This window comes from Puma concolor, chromosome A1, assembly GCF_028749965.1.
Source record: "Puma concolor isolate L17-30 chromosome A1, mPumCon1.1.hap2, whole genome shotgun sequence".
NCBI classification, from domain to species: Eukaryota; Metazoa; Chordata; class Mammalia; order Carnivora; family Felidae; genus Puma; species Puma concolor.
The window spans coordinates 76,093,392-76,111,805 of NC_141667.1; the positions used below are offsets into that span (position 1 = coordinate 76,093,392).

Here is an 18,414-nt window from a genome sequence, read left to right on the forward strand (position 1 = left end):
TACCATGAAAAATTTATGTCTTGTTTTGCCTAATTAAAGAGAATGAATAAAAACAACTTTTAAAACTAATTTATAAAAGATTCAGATCCACTCAAGAATCATGTAGGGATGTGAAATGGAATGGTTTTTATGCCAATTACCTGGCATTAGGAGTTTCCAAAGAAACCAAAATTTTGTCAACAAAAAGTAAATCAATAAAAATGTTTAAAAGCCTAGTAGTAGGAAAGAAGGGGTATCCATGGAGAGATGATAGGAGAGAATTTGTAGAGCACTTGTTCTCCTCCTTTCTCTTCTCTCCTTTGTGGGAGTACATAGATATCTCATAGGCCGCTGATTTTACAGCTAGCTGTTTGCTAAGCACCAGGACCTGCAAACAGTTGGGCATAGGGCAAAGATTACTCTCTTGAATTTCTCCCTAAGCTGAAGCTCCATGGTGGGGGCTCTGAGGCTTTCTGAGGGCTCAGAGCACGCTGTAAAAATAATGTCAGGCAAGGATAGGTGATCACCTGAGGAACTCAAAGACCATCTGTTCAGGAGTTTTGAGGAAAAAGAGGTGGCAGCATCCCCATAAGATTCTTCAAGTTAGGGGGCTGCAGAGAGAATGTCCCCTAGTCACCAATGCCTAGTTCAAGTGTCATACCAAGGAACCAGAACTTAGGGACCAGCTGCATCAAATCTTATCAAGCAGCCAGTGTTAGAGGGAGAAGAGGCAATGGCCAATCAGAGAGGTGACCCAAAGTCCTCACAAAGATCATTCATATCCCTCACATGTCGGTCAGTCCTTACCTAGACCCTAGGCATTAGCAAATACAGGTGAAACGGAATGCAGGGCCCTACCCCTCCACTGAAAGTAGACATTGACCACAGTGAGTAGTGAATGTGACCTGAAGAAAATTATCTGAATGTACTGAGATACTTCTACTGTAAATATCAAGGTTCTCTACTCCCCAGTCTTACCAGTGGGTAGTGGAACAGAAAATTAATGCTGACAAAACATAGAAAAAAAATGAGTAATACATATCTGTATGTTGCTGAGTTGAGGCTGTTGAATGCACTGCTTTTATAATTATTTCATAGTTGTGTGTGAAGGAGGCTAGGAGCAAAGAAGATGTATGGAGGGAACAGAAAACAAAACTGAAGCTAGCCAGCCATCCCTGAAATGAGTAAATCTCATCTAACAGAATAGATTTTACCTGGTACCTGAGCACCTTGCAATTCCAATTTTAAAAAATCTAAGAAAATGTTTTTGTGGGTCCTAAATAAACCTACCGTTCAATGCTTTTCCTAGAAAAAAAAATGTCTTTTACCTAAACCTTCATCTGCTTCAGCAGAACCCTCGTAACATTTAAGCTTAACTCTTGTTGATTTTTTAGCTAAGAGCTACTCAAATCTTGACTGGCAGTGTTGTTTATCCCAATGAACTTCTTTTTTTCAACGTTTTTTTATTTATTTTTGGGACAGAGAGAGACAGAGCATGAATGGGGGAGGGGCAGAGAAAGAGGGAGACACAGAATCGGAAACAGGCTCCAGGCTCTGAGCCATCAGCCTAGAGCCTGACGCGGGGCTCGAACTCACGGACCGCGAGATCATGACCTGGCTGAAGTCAGACGCTTAACCGACTGCACCACCCAGGCGCCCCCCAATGAACTTCTAATAATAATCATTAACTTCAATAAACTTTAATAATAGCAATAATTTCCAGTATTAAGTGTGACTTTCCTCCGAGAAATTCAAAACAACTTCACATTCACTATGTTATTTGTTCACAGGCGTCCCTGTGAGGAATGAAAAAGAATGGGAAATACATTGATTGAGCTGTAGAAAAAGATCCAGTGAGGTTAAGCATTAGACCAAGGTCACAGAGCTAGTCTGCAGCAGACCAATGATAGATATCACTAAAGGTAACTATATAAACTAGAGGCGAGCTAAACCCAGATAGAACAGATTTCATTAAGGCCTACATCTCTGAAGCAGAGAGACTTGACGTCCTCACCAGAGTCATGAAGCCTTTGCCCTGGGTAGACCTCAATCTCTCTTTCTAAAGGAGCCTTAAATCAGCCCCTCAGCCCCCGAGTCATTTTACTTTCTTCCAGTTGTTTGGGTTATAGTATTTTCCTGGTCTGCATCAAACTAGATGTTTTGGCCAATAAAATGGACAATTTTGCTACCCAGCCTCTGACTGGAAGTACTTGTCTAACAATGAAGTATTTCTTCAATCGGAGGAAATTATTTTTTATCACATTTGAAGATGACCAAGTTCCCAGAACATGTGATCATTGTGAAATTACTGCTAATACTGTTTTAACAGGGAGGGGACAAAGCATAAGAGACTCATAAATATGGAGAACAAACAGAGGGTTACTGGAGGGGGTGGGGGAGGGGGGATGGACTAAATGGGTAAGGGGCATTAAGGAATCCACTCCTGAAATCATTGTTGCACTATATGCTAACTAATTTGGATGTAAATTTAAAAAAAATTTTAAATTAAAAACAAAGTATGTCTAACAACAACAACAAAAAAAGATATTATCCAATTAGCTGACGTACACTGATTTTTGCCTTTTCTATTTGCCACAATCTCTAGGCACACTGGTCACTTCAGATACTTGCTTCAGGCTATCATTGTTGTTTCTTGGGACTGCTACCAAGGTCTCCTTCAACATGTCTTCGTGTCCAGTTCTTGCCTGTTTTTTATCAAAATCTACACTCTCAACTCAATTATTGTGCCACGTGCCTCATTTTTATTTCTGTAATTCAATATGGAAAATTTTGGCCAAGACCTACATTTTCTAAAAAACGTACATTATTTGAATACAAATTTTAGCAACAATTTGAGTATGTTGGCAAATCACTGGAATGGAGTTTTCTCCCTACAATGGGCTCTAAAACAGAAAATATACCTCAGCTCTATCTACTAAAATAACAAAATCTTTTTAAATCCTTGCCACATAGTCCATGAGTTTCTTCCATAAAAAGTGAAGGAGCTCCCGAGATTTCCTAAGGTTTATAAAAGCCCCTCTCTACAAACATCTGTCTTCCCTCCCTGGTGGCATCAGGGTTGAGGAAAGAGGAAGAACTGAAGTCCATGAAGACCCCGCTTTCTTCTAATGACATAAAAGTAGGTGCCAGCAAAGAAGCTATATGCCACGTTTATGTGTTGTGGTAATTGGGAATTTCATTGTCTGCAGTGAGGTTATTAACCAAGTCATTTTTGGCAATGGTAAGCAGCCAAGAGGCAGTCACATTCTAGCTTACCTACGGGGAGCTGACTTTATCTTCTTACATATTATTCCCTACAAAATTTCCTCTATTTTTCTTCCAAACTATATATAGGTATATAGAGGGAAAGAAGTATTTAAGAAAAAGAGTAGAGTTTCATGTTCTGGTTCCGGTTTATCCTTCACTCACCAATAATAAGTTTCCTTTTCAGCACAATGGAGGCAATAATACCCTCTCTCCTCTCTCTCTCTCTCTCTCTCTCTCTCTCTCTCTCTCTCTCTCTCTCTCCCTCTCTCTCTCAGAGAGCTATAAGAATAAAAGAAAATAATGCAAAAGTGCTTGGTAAACCATAAAGAACCACTCAAACAATTCACACATATAGCAATGATTTTTTTTTCAAAGTACTCTAAGAGTACATTTACTCTCTTTTCTCAAGGAGTGAGCAGCACTTTTCAAACCCTAATAAATGTCAAGGTTATGAAGGTACAATACCATTTGTAAAGTTCAGCTTCAAGGTAAACAGGGCAGCTTATTAGCATCCACAAGAACTGCAAGTTAATTTTAACCTAATAAATATCCTGAAAATACCCATAAGAAGACAGTCCATCATGCCACGGAAACTTATCCTTTAAATTAACATCATACCCAACCAGTTTCTTGCACATGCTGCTAGTTTTCTCTTTTTGCAAACTTTTATGATGCCACTATCTTCAGCAACAGACTCTATTTGGTATACAAGTGACCTTTGAAGTCAGCCAGCCTAGTTTCAAATTCTTCCTCCCACATATTAGTTCTGTGATTTGGGGCAACGTATATAACCTCTCTATCCTTCAATTTCTTTAATTGTAAGATAAAGAAAAGGATAATGCCTTCTTCATAAGAACATTATGCAGATTAAATGAAATAATAAGCATGAAACACTTAGCTCAATATTTGATATATAGTAACATGACACAAATTTTAGCTATTAATATCATTAATAATGATGAAAATAATTGCTAAAAATTACTATACATTATTAGGGCATATTTGTGAATTAGGAATCTTCACAATCACTTTAATATTGAATGACCTAATATATAAGCCTCAGCTGTGCCGGAAGGGAGCAAGTTGTTTCAGCACAGAGAAACATGCACAGGACAATTTTTCATCACCAGTGTGCTTTGGATAGGCATAAGTTGCTTACAATCATTTTTTAATGTGTGTTTTATTCCCTTTCCGTTGTCAAGTATAATTGTCCAGGGGCAGAATTCTCAGAAACTTAAAGTAGGATTCTGAGGTGTTGTATGCAAACAAGAAAGTTATAAAATAGATAAAGTATAGGAGAGCCAGGAGGTGGAAACATGTTAACAGTTGTATATGACTCCTCACACAAAGTTTTTGACCACAATGCCTGCATTCTATGTTGCAAGGGACAACAGCCAGTAGGTAGACAACAGAAGGTATCCATTTGTCATGATCCACAGAGTGCAAGTTATGTAGAAGCATGGTAGCCCTTCCTCCCGGCAACACACACTCACACACACACACACACACACACACATCAGGCAGAGATAATAAACAACCAGTATGTTTGGAGATTAACATTCTGCCCCTTCTTCAGAAGACAAAAGGGAGCCAAAATTGTTTCCTAAATGTCTAGGTCTAGAAAAAGTATTCATTTGCTAAATAATGTGTGCCCTTAGGGAAACAAAATAACATTGTATACTCACCATTGAAATAACCACAGGGAAGTTTGTAGCCGGCATACTTCAGCAAACTTCTCTCAGCTCCTGAAAAATTATTTCTTCTTTTAATTTGGAAACTTTCCACATGCTGCCCCTGTATCTACAACGCGTGCCCATCCCCATCCAACTCCCATTTTCACTGGATTAACTTCTCTTCATCCTTGACTTTGCAGCTTAAATGTCACTACTACTGGCAAAACTTCTCAGACTCCCCATGTCTAAATGTAGTTCCCTTGCTAAGTACTTCACCTATGCCTTATACTTCCCCTATGATGCTCATTTTCACACTGCACCTTACTTACCCACTTACTTGTCTATATACCCCTGTAGACAGTACGTACAATGAAGGCAGGAGTCATATCCATAAGCAGTATGGACTTTGCATCCTAAACACTTAACACAATACCTGACACTTTGTAGGTTCCTCTTTAATATTTGTAAAAAAAAAATTTTTTTTAATGTCCTCAAATTTCCAAACTGCAGCTAAATATAGCCATTATGAGCTTTGTCAATAATGTCACTGTTTTCTTTTTCAAACAAATATATAATAGGCCATGTCTTATAGTATGGTCTTCACTGAGGTTTTATATTTTTCAATGCCCTAAAAGTAAGTGATCAGACTTAGCTTTGTTTTTCCCTTTGCCAGGGAGGTAGACTCTAATGACTTCCAAGAGCATCTCAGACATCTTTTCCATTCTCAGATAGAAAAGGAGCCACTTACTCTGGGTTTTAATTAAAAAAATGCATCCTATAAAAAAAGGTTGAGTGGACTGAGAGGCAGACAAAAGTCCTGGCTCTGGTCTGCCTCAGTCAAGACCTGGCTCCTGGTCTTAGCAACCAACATGAACCAAAAGCTGCTTAACTTCTCCAGTTGCCTCATATACAGAGTGATAAGATTGGGTCAGTTTCAAAGAGGGAAACATTTGAATGCCATTAAAACAGAAAGAATACTGTTCTTCATGAACAGTATCCATGGTTGTTGGGATCTATTTAAAAATATGACAACTGGGCCACAAAAATGTACTAAAGAGGCAGGAAGTATCTGGCAGTATCTCAGGCCTAACAGGATATGAAGGAAGGTTCACTTTGGACCTCACCACAGCAATACACAGACAATACACAGAGATCCCAATAATCGGCTCTGTCTACAGGGATGCTCACAGCCTTGGATGCTCATTCTTATTCCTAGCTCATCTGATGCTATCTAAACTCTCTTCCATTCACATGGGTCAAGTGTTAAGACTGTGTTTGGTCTGTCCAATTTAATCTAGGTTTAACAGATGAAAGTTTGGAGTTTATAAACCCCACTGGTTAATTTTAGCTAGCTCTATTATTCCTGAATGGGATGCAATAGCTGCTTCCGGTCTCTCAAGTTCTCTTGCACCAATTACTTCTTTCACAGCAAAAAGCTAAATCCTGCATGAAACTAGTCGATGTCAGCCCATAATGTTATTATGCCAAGATTTTTTCCCCACTTCTGTGAGTTATCATAAACCAAAGCAAAAAAGATAATAAAAAGCAAATCTTTCTTGATGAGTGCTTTGGACTGGCTTTTCTAGCTACCATCACCACTGATCTTTTCCTGCTCAGTGATATTCCATGATTTGAGTGATAAATGTGAGGATTCTCATGTGAAGATGGGAGCAGTGAAGTGAGTGACGAGTCAAAAATGGAGTATCTGGCCTTCTCCTCAGAGAGCCATCAGCTCTTAGATCCCAGAGCAATTTACTTATTTGCAGGCAGTTGTGGAAGGACTGACACTACAGGAAGTTAGGAGGTGTGATTTGGGAGGACACCTGGAGAATTCCTCCTTATCAAAAATCAGATCTGCGACCCTGCCACAGAGACTAAAATCCCATCATAATAGAGTTAAGTCGTTAAGTCTTTGAGTTAAAGAACTTTATTTCTAGAGAAATTTCACAGTTTGATAAAATTTAAATAGTAGGGGAAGGAACACATTTTAGCCACTAATATAATAACAGAGGTGAGTATATCAGATAAGATTCATTCACTTAGCAAGATTCTATTGATTAGGATGCCAAATAATTACGTTTGGAACTTCCAAACATCCAAAAGTTTCCAAATTTTCTCCATCTATTAATTCAGAACATCCAGTTCCTACCAATTCCAAGACCAACACCACAACAACCAGATATTTCTGAGATCAGAGAAAGTGTCTTATAGAGACCTATGAAAAAAGGATGTTCCTAGTAGCATTTCCGTGGCATCAACAGATAAAGGGAATATCATACCACAGGGAACCACAGCTCTCTGGGGGCGATCATTGGACCTTCATATAATCCACGCTTTAGGGAGTTCTATGGCAAAGCATAGTAGGAATTCCACTCAAAAAGAAGATGCAAAAAGCACATTTTTTATGATTTTTCTAGATCTCTCTCCTACTTAGTCTCCATAGGATTCAGACATGTGCCCAACAGGGAGCTGAACAAGTCATGGACACCATACTAAACTTGAGGTTGGCTCTGTCCTTCTGAGGCCAAGGTTCACTTATTACAACACACCCATCCTTCTTTTTCTCTCAGGATAAGCTCTTCTAAAAGTTCTGTCAATGTAGGAAAAGTGCCCACCCCACCAGTTTTCCAGACAAATTACATTATGTTGGCATCTCACATAGAATCCTCTCATACATGTAAAAACATATAGAGACATAGAATAGCATGGGCTCTATTAAGCAGTATAATTGCAAAATAAAATCATAGAGGATGAAGAGGGAGGCAATGGTAGGAGATGGAGTCATTTAACTAAAAAGGGCTTGTTCATGAACGTTAAACAATTGGAATTTACCTTGAAGACAATGAAAAGCAATTTATATTTCTTATAAATGGAATTGGATTCAGAGGATATATTGGGATGAGGCAATATAGGAGATTCATCTAAAAGAAGAGAACCCCTTTTTTTAAAGTAAGCTCTACACCTGGAATTACTATATTGTACTCCTGAAACTAATATCACCCTGTATGTTAACTAACTGGAATTTAAATAAAAACGAATAATAATAATAGTAATAATAATAAATAAAAATTAAAAATAAAAACAGAAAATAGCCAATACTTGTATCATACAAAATAGACTTCAAAAAATAAAATAGGAGCGCCTGCGTGGCTCAGTTGGTTGAGCTCCCAACTTCGGCTCAGATCATGATCTCGCAGTTTGTGAGTTCAAGTCCCACATCAGGCTCTGTGCTGACAGCTCAGAGCCTGGAGCCTGCTTCAAATTCTGTGTGTCTCTCTCTGCCCCTCCCCCACTCACACTCTGTCTCTCCTTCAAAAATAAATAAACATTTAAAAAAATAAAATAAATAAAATAAAATACAATAAAATAAAATACGAGAACCCATTATCTCTTACCTGTCTTTCTAATGGACAGACTACCAACAGAATCTGGGCCAATATTAATAAAATATGTTAAATTCCCCTTAGAAAAGATGTTTTTTAATATAAACAAGACATACAAACATTCCTTCACATCTCTGTCCTTACAAAGGACAATGTATCTGATTTTCCATGGATACAATTCATGAGTTCCTCATCAATTTTTAAGAAAAATTACTACACTTTCCAAAGATGATATATAAAAATTCAGCATATAGAAACATCAAAATAGGAAGCTTTATTAATTATAAATGGTTAAATTACTTTCTTGCATTAAATTGAAATAACCTTTCTATATATATTAGTTCAGTATATTTCCTAAATGTATTTAAATTATTGACATATTTTTTCTAACAGACACATCAATTCAACCCTTAAGTGTAGATTACTGTCCCTATTTAATGAAAAAGAATTATACCTATTAGCTTATAAGTATTTAAATCTTATATATATTTACATTAAAACATTTGTACATCTAAAGAAGCAAAAACATACATAATTTAATTTACTTAAGTGAATACTTTTTAAAAAACACATTATAAAAGAACAAAAACAAGATCTTCATAGACTCAGGTAATCAGTAGCATTAATAGGTCACACCTAGGACAAATATAAAAATGGACAACCTCTTGGTGTAGAGAAACATTTTGGAGCTTGTATATGTGAAAAAGATATACTTTAGGTGATTGTTCATACGGATAAAACATAGTGTACCCCCTTGTGCAACTGAAAAGTTTCAAAAGATTTGTAACTACCTCTTCTCAACTTCTCTTGTGACTCTGCACCGAGAACTACCATGGTGATCCCTGGCTCTTTTCTGATTCACAAAGTGTTAATAAAGTCTATTCTTTAACCACTCCCCCAATACAGATAGAAAAAAATAAACCACAATATCAAAAAGAATGCAACAGGAAAAGGAAAAAACAAAATTATCTGTTTCATGAATATAAATTTCTATTTGTTCTTTCTTCAAAATTTGTTCTTCTGTTTATCCCTCTCAGCCTCCAATACCATCTTCTTCACCTAGTTTCTGGTCATTTGTTTTTGTTTTTAATTTTTGTTAATGTTTATTTATTTTTGAGAGAGAGAGAGAGAGAGAGAGAGAGAGCATGAGTAGGGAAGGAGCAAAGAGAGAGAGGGAGACACAGAATCCGAAGCAGACTCCAGGCTCTGAGCTGCCAGCATAGAGCCCAACATGGGGCTCAAACCCACGAACCTTGAGATCGTGACCTAAACCCAAGTCAGATGCTCAACCAATTGAGCCACCCAGGCTCCATCTGGTCATTTGATCCCATCTGGTCATTTGTTTACTACAACAAACTGTGCTTTGATGATAACATTAGAAAATGTTGGTGCTAAAATGAAAGCTATATTAGTTTTCTGTGGCTGCTATAACAAATTACCACAGACCAGGTGGCTTAAAACAACAGAAGTTTACTACCCCTGAAATCATTGTTGCACTATATGCTAATTTGGATGTAAATTAAAAAAATAAATAAAAAATAAAACAAGTTAAAATAAAAAAAAATTAAAAAAAGAAATTAAACCTAATGGGAATATGTTTAATCTGTTAAATTAAAAAACAAAAACAAAAACAAAACAAAAAAACAGAACAGAACTTTATTCTCTCACAGTTCTGGGGACACAAAATCCAAAATCAAAGAGTCAGCAGGGCCATCAACTTCTGAAGGCTCTAGGAAAGATTATATTCTTTACCTCTATTAACTTGTAGTGGCCACTGACATTCTTTGGCTTGTGAATCCATCACTGCTTCTCTGTGGTTTGCCTCCATAGTCACATTTCCTCCTCCACTTGTGTCTGTTCTATTTGTGTCTTGTCATTGGATTTAGGACCTATCTGGAAAATGGAAGATGATCTCTTTATGTCACGATTCTCAACTTAATTTCAGTTACAAAAACCCATTTTCCAGGGATGCCTGGGTGGCTCAGTCAGTTAAGCATCCGACTTCGATTCAGGTCATGATCTCATGGTTTGTAGGTTCAAGCCCTGTGTGGATCTCTGTGCTGACAGCTCAGAGCCTGCCTGCAACCTGCTTTGGATTTTGTGTCTCCCTCTCTCTGCCCCTCCCCTGTTCGTGCTCTCTCTCTCTCTCTCAAAAATAAATAAACGTTTAAAAAAAATTAAAATGGCAGGGCATCTGGGTGGCTCAGTTGGTTGAGAGGCCCACTTTGGCTCAGGTCATGATCTCACTGCTTGTGAGTTCGAGCCCCATGTAGACCTCTGTGCTGACAGGTCAGAACCTGGAGCCTGCTTCAGATTCTGTGTCTCCCTCTCTCTCTGCCCCTCCCCTGCTCACACTCTGTCTTTCTCTCCTTCAAAAATAAAAAAATATTTAAAAATTAAAAAAATTAAAATGGCATAAGTAAAAAAACAGTCAATAGACACTATGTAATTGTACATAACAAATATTAGTAAAGTCATCATATTTATACAGTCAATGGAAATTTAATGGATCTAGAGGAGAATAAAAAAACACGTATTAAATAGCTATTATGTACCAGGCAGAGAGGGATCCAGGTTTTGCATAGCCTGGAGACCTATTTTTTAGAAAATAATATAAAACTATGAATAAAAAAGTAGCTGTGAAAGTGAGTTATGTATTTAGAATGAGGAAAGGATTTGTAACAAATTATAAAGTTTTAAAAAGCTGAAAAATACTATGAACATCACAAAATCCAGGAAAATAACCTATCAGTTTTATCATTATTATTAACTGCCACTTCTGTAATACCTGTGTGATACTTTTGCCCAACATTTTGGGTTCATTCTCTCTGACTGGCAATAATTTGTATATCATTTTCAATAAAATGATAACTCAGTCTTTCTCCTAGCATGGTTAATGGAAATTTGTTTTGTGTTATTGAGAGCTTAGATGGTTTTTTCAAGCTTCAGCACAGAGGGAGTTTTATGTGTTTTTATGTTGTTTTATGTTTACTATACTGTTTGATGTTTACTATAAAACCACAGCTTTATGGTGTTTTATGATCACTGTGGGCAAGCTCTTGAAGAATCTCAGCACTTTGATCTTGTAATATATGCATCACCCCAAGGACTTGGCTAGGTTCTCCCTAGATGTAACCCATGGACTGAGCTAGAGCCTCCCTGCCCCCTTGTGACCTGGTCCTGGTTGGGAGAGGGCACAAGTGGCCTCAAATCAAGATCTTTAGAGGCCTCTGATCCAGGGAGTGAGAGAAAGGCATTTGTTCAGATCCTCTGGATGAACAATGGTACGGTCTAGATGAACAATGAGTTCTACCAAGATAAGGTTTTCACTGAGGATGTGGGTAGATGCGGAGATGCTGGTGACCCACAACTACCTAGAGTCCCAGGACTACTACTTAGAGCATTATCAGCACTTCCTCTCTATATCCAGGGAGGACTATACGCTGGAACTGAAAAGGAGTCAGGCAAGTGGGGGCCCTGAGGCTTAAGCTACATGAGTTTCATCTTAAATTCAAGTCCGGAGTCAGGTATTACATATAGACACATTTTTAAATTTACTTTAAATGTTTAAATTGGTCATTTAAATTAGTTTGTGGGGCGCCTGGGTGGCGCAGTCGGTTAAGCGTCCGACTTCAGCCAGGTCACGATCTTGCGGTCCGGGAGTTCGAGCCCCGCGTCAGGCTCTGGGCTGATGGCTCAGAGCCTGGAGCCTGTTTCCGATTCTGTGTCTCCCTCTCTCTCTGCCCCTCCCCCGTTCATGCTCTGTCTCTCTCTGTCCCAAAAATAAATAAACGTTGAAAAAAAAAAATTTAAATTAGTTTGCAATATAAGATTACAAACACCAATTAGATATTATAAATATTATTTCCAAGTTACAGCGTTATAAAATTTGAACCACACATGTTATTGGGTCTGAAAAGAGATGATTAGACTTTGCATTAACCTATGAAACCTACTAGAGAAATAATTAAGATCACTTCCTTTACTAATAAATAATGAGGTACAATGTCCGTATCTTAATACATATGTGCATATATGCTTTAATATAGCATTGGTTTAACATTGAATAAATATCAATCAGAATACCCGAGTACCAACTATGGCAATGCTCATTTTCATATAACCTTTTGTCTATTTCACAAAAAGAAATGTAGCCTACATACCATAAACCTGATCATATAGTAAGAAAAAAATACTAATAACAAAATACCATTTAAAGTCTGGCCTTACAACAGTTCATTTAAGCATACAAGGTACACAATCCAGTTCCTAAGAATAAACTAGTGGAGTAATCTGCTTTATGTTTAAAAAAAAAAAAAAAAAGGAAATGGCATTCTAAGATACAGCTGCATAGACTATATGATGAATATTCAACATATGAGAAAGTGACAAATTTATCTTTACTCCATCATTAAGCATTTTTGTGACAAGCTGGGTATTCATTCCATTAGGGGTCTTTTTTGTGTGCATTCTTTTTGTCTAATGCTTGCTCATGCCCTTTCCTGACATCCTACAAGACTAGTCTTTTCTTTTCCAAATTTCTCATTACCCATATTGTTAGAAACTCATACTCAGAAAACTGTTTTCAGTGACAGGAAGACAAAACCTTGGTCAAAACTCTCATTCCACTACCAAAAGTTTGATCTAACAGCTTTTCCCTCCACCCCCCCCCAAAAAAAGATATCAGAAATAAATGTTTTCCATTAGGAAAAATATATTAACTTTGTGCTCATTAGAATTCCATCTCCTTTATACTTTCAGATTACTCCTAATTTAGGAAAAGATAACTCCTTATGTTATACTATCAATTTCCACATTCTCACAGTAAATTATTCTTTTCATACAGCTTTTACTGCTGTATACAAGACAAAACATTTGACTGGGGAACTTCATTCAGTTTTAGATCACTCACTAAAATGACATTCACCTAACAATAGCTCATTGAAATCATGCCCAAAATGGATTCCTGGTGTTAAGGTGGAAAACAACACAGGTAATAGGATTAAACTTGGATCACTAGAATCTTTATCATACTACACTTACTGAGAGGCTTACTCAGATTTTTCTATAAACTGTTAAAATTTGGCAAATCTATACCTAGAAGATTTCATAGCTCCTTTCCAAAAAACTTGACAGGAAAGAATATTCTCCAAGTAAAAAAAAAAAAAAAAAATCCATATGAAAAGTACATAACCAATGTAACAGCAGAGTTGTGGCTCTTTATTTATTATGTATTCATTGCCTTCTTTATGTATTTCACTGCCCCTGGGTTCATGACCAAACATCAATACATGTTAACACATTTTCAATATTTATAAGCTAAAAGCTTAGATGCAAGTGTTATCAATAATGGTCCTGCTACTCCATTAATACTCACCAGCATCTTAATTATACTGCCTACCAATAAGCATCCTCAGGAATTAATGCAGGCTAACAGTTTAAACAATGTAATTTAAGGCTGCTTTAGGATTAGGATTGCCAAATGTCTCACTCACACTATTGCCTCTCTCCTCTTAAATACTTACTCTAGAAAGGGTTTTGTTTTGCCATATGACAGAATGTGTAAACAGGTGGCTGAGCTCAAAATTATACTTGCATAGTGATCATACCAAAGTTAAATAGGAAATAGCATTGCTTACTAATATAAATAGCAGTGACTGGTAAATAAAGTAGATAAATGTCAGAAATGAATGTTTGTCTAAACAAAAATGAGTGAGAAATGGCACATATTTACCATAAACATCCAGCAACATAACTTAGCCTATTTCACTGAACACCAAATAGAATCTACTTACTTTGTTAAAAAAAAAAAAAGATGACAGTCTAAGTAAAATAGCTTTCCAAATCACACTGTTTCCATTAATAATGCACATGCATGAAGAAGACTGATACAAAAATCTCTCTCTTAATATAGAAAATGGGTATCAGACAATTTTTATAAATATGTCTAGTCAGAATTTGATTTGTAAGAATTTAAAGGATCCATACAGGTCTAGTGTCCTGAAGGGTAAAAATTTCTCCCTTAAAAATACTGTTACAATAAAAACTCAACTAACATCCTACCAGAAATGGAAGGATGAACTCTGGCTACCTGAGAGTGTCCCAGAAAACATACCTTTTTTTTTGTGGTTGTTATTGAAGAATCTTTAAAAAAAAATAGACTTTTTTTATTATCATAGAGTAGAAATTAACTATTGAAATCTATTTAAGTTCCTAACATATTGATTTCTGTTTAATTAAGGCTTTATTGACTGAAATCTACTTGAATCCCACTACATCTTTATGCCCAAAATGGAAAGGTTTCTCTAGTTTGGAAGTGTGATTTTAATTACTCAGTAATAAGACATTGCTATGATGACAGGAGATCATCAACAAGCATCTGCCAAGGGAATTTTCATTTTTTTGGGTGTTAAAGAAATTCATTTAAATACTAAAATCAGATAAATCATTGCTCCAATTGGATATTTTCATGCTCTATTTCACCTTACATTAATCTACATACACACCTCCTAGTCCATTCTCCAAACCAAATATATTCTCTAAATAAATGTAGGGAATGGGGTGCCTGGGTGGCTCAGCCAGTTAAGCGTCCGACTTCGGCTCAGGTCATGATCTCACAGTCCGTGAGTTCGAGCCCCGCGTCTGGCTCTGTGCTGACAGCTCAGAGCCTGGAGCCTGCTTCAGATTCTGTGTCTCCCTCTCTCTCTGCCTCCCTCTCCCCTGTGCATGCTCTGTCTCTCTCTGTCTCAAAAACAAAAACATTTTAAAAAAATTAACAATAAATAAATAAATAAATAAATGTAGGGAATGTGTGCTAAACAAAACAAAAATGAAGGTGACACTGCTGTTTACCTGACAAGAGTGTTGAAAATTGTGATTCATTTAGTGAAAGATGTTAGAAATGTCTACCAAAGAAGTTTTATGCCACCCTTTTTGGTCAATTCTTTACAGGAAGGTTGGGTTTGATTTCTCCCCATCCCTCTCACCTGTTTCCATCTCTCTCTCCCTCTCCCCACACCGCCCCCCCCTACACACTATGTGACCATCACATATCAAATGCTCACATGTAGGATACATCTAATCATCATAACATTATGAGAATTAATCTACCTATTAATATGGGCATTGCTTAGAAAAAGTCACATATTTCAATATCACCAACTTGTCCCACAACTTCAAATCTCTGCAATCCTAGTAAATCAAGTGTTTTGGTTTTTTTTTAACGTTTTTATTTATTATGGAGAGAGAGAGAGACAGAGCATGAGCATGAACATGAGCATGAGCAGGGGAGAGGCAGAGAGAGGAGGAGACATAGAATCCGAAGCAGGCTCCAGGCTTCAAGCTGTCAGCACAGAGCCCGATTCAGGGCTCGAACTCACAAACCGCGAGATCATGACCTGAGCTGAAGATACTTAACCAACTGAGCCACCCAGGTGCCCCAAATCAAGTGTTTTATTAAAGAGCAAAAAATAGAGGTCAATAGGTATATCAAAAGTTTGCATTTTTAAATATTGTGTTTTTAAATTTGTGTTTTTAAATATTACCTAATGACTACTTATTATTACTTCAGATAGAATTCTGCTTAGAACAGATAGGATTTTTCTAGAATATAGATTAAAAGAAGAAAATTACAGAAGAGGGAAAACACATGTTTAAGACAGCCAGAAAAGCCAGTTTCTTAAAGATATATATATGATGCAGTATCAAAAAAATCAGTATATATATATATATATATATATATATATATATATATATATATATATATATGAAATGCAATAACAAAGAATCAGTGATCATTTAGCCTAAGGACACGACAACTCAATGACCCAAAAACTCCCAAAAGTACCTATTATACGGTATATGCTGATGATGTTCCATCACCTACAAGTGATCTAATTTTGTTTATATAATTAACATAGGTAGAAAAATGAGTGAGTTTGAGAGAAAATTTTCTGTAGAAAAATATTTTTAAAATATAGTCTGATAATAAATCCAAGGTTTTGTTGTTATAAAATTTATTTATGAAGACTATTGGGGCACCTGGGTGGCTCAGTCAGTTGAGGGTCTGATTTTGGCTCAGGTCATGACCTCACAGCCTGTGAGTTCTAGCCCATGTCAGGCTCTGTGCTGACAGCTCAGAGTCTGGAGCCGGCCTTGGATTCTCTGTCTCCCTCTCTCTCTCTCTGCCCCTTCCCTGTTCATGCTCTGTCTCTCTCTCACAAATAAATAAATATTTAAAAAAATTTTCATAAAATAAAATGTATTTATGAAGAATATTGCATTCACTGATTGTAAGTATTCACTAACTGCTGTAGGAACTTAATGTTTTTGTATATCACACACTCTAAGACACAAGCTTATACAATCCCATTTTCACACTTAACATCATGGACTATTCTCTAAAAACTAAGAAAACAAAAGGGTATATTAATATCTTTGGGCCTACTTAGAATAATAGGAGAGAGATTTGTGTCAAGCAAATAATCAGTCTGAATAATAAACCCCAACCCAATGAGGCTGGGTTGTTTCTGGGGTAAAAAATAGAGTATACAGGAAAAACAAGTGACAAACATAAAAAAGAAAGTATAGAATAACTTGACTCAAAGTGTGGCAGAAAAAAAGGGATGACACATTACAGAAAAAGATGTTCTATAATACGTGAAACTCACATTATATAAAAGAAGATAACAGAAGAGAGAGAGGAAAGAAAAGGAGTAAGTTCCAATATTTTAGGATGGAAACAGCCAGGAATCAAGCCCTTCTTAACGGAAGCCTCCAGGGTCCAGGAAATCTGATCTATAGAAAAAGGACTATTAACATTGTGACCCAAAGATCAGCCTTCAGACCACCTCTGAGAAAAAGAAAATTATAACCATGAATACCCTAGCCAAACAGTAAAACTTTCTGCATTTCTGTGGTAAAGTACATCATCACCAAAGGTCTTACTACTTTGGTTTTAGGAATAATCAGAAATATTCAACTCCTGTGAAATGAGGAACCCATAAATAACCTCATCTTAAGTATTAGAAATTGGCCTGTAAAACGGGAAGATGATTAAAGTATTTTCCTTAATCTTTCTTCCAACTCTAATAATTTCTTTCCTTTCCGTTTGTCCTTTGTGTGGAGGACAAAGCTTGTCAAGATTCCTGCCTGCAACACAAACACAACCATCTTTCCTCCAGGTCCCAACCCAACTGTAGATCCATCATTTCAAATGACAATTCCATAGGAAATCAATATCTTGAAAGGAAGATTGCTTCAACTACTGCAGCATGGACTGTGGGTACAGCCAGTGAATTCAAGAAAGCACACCCATTTGTGGCTGCAGTTCATCTAGCAGGATTGATTGCAGGTAAGATTCCTCAGAGAGGAGGGGGAGGAGCTATTCATTTCTTCTCTTTTCAACTTGCTCCTCTACTCTGGATCCAATAACAACAGTCCTGAATTATAAATAGCAGCAGGAGATAAACAAACACTGTGGCCGACTCAAAATGCTAAATAATAACTCTACTTGTTGTTTAAAGATTGATGTTCTTTCCATTCAACATATTCTTTCTTCATATTGCACATTACAAATAGTGGCTGTGATGCACTGATGTTACATCTCAGGATACTGCATGCGAAAAATGGTGCTAATGTCCCAACTCACAAGGCTTTTTTGAACATTCTAGTCAAACACAACCTAAAAACCCTAAAAACTCAAAACTTGAGATTTTTTCCTGCTTCCAACACTTTAAACTGACGCTACGTATGTCTAAAATACCTGTTTTAAGCTGTTTATGTATAATTTTTTTCTAAGTACAGATAGTGCATGATAATTAAAGAAAATATTAAGATTTGGAAGGGAAAAGAAAAAGTACAACCACTGTAAATCCATTTCCCAAAGATAATCATTATTATATCTTAATCTGTTTCCTTCTCATCTTTTTCTATATAATTGTTTTTACATAGTTAATCTCATACTGAGGATGCAATTTTATATGCCCTTTATAAACTAAAAACACAAAACATTCCCCACAGTCATGGACACTGATCATCAATATCATATTTCAAGGTTGTAAAATAATTTATTTTACACAAGTACAATAATCTACTTAATTATCTTACTACTG

The 18,414-nt window shown here is 36.6% G+C and overlaps 1 long non-coding RNA gene across 11 annotated transcripts in view; it reads right to left on the bottom strand.

The window, feature by feature from the left end:
* Positions 1–18,414, bottom strand: part of LOC147584241 (uncharacterized) — a 386,937-nt gene that overhangs the window by 289,517 nt on the left and 79,006 nt on the right. For all 11 annotated transcript variants that reach the window (XR_015244056.1, XR_015244087.1, XR_015244125.1 and 8 more), the window contains one exon: positions 4,932–4,991. This is a non-coding gene — a long non-coding RNA (uncharacterized LOC147584241). The remainder of the gene's footprint in view (positions 1–4,931; positions 4,992–18,414) is intronic.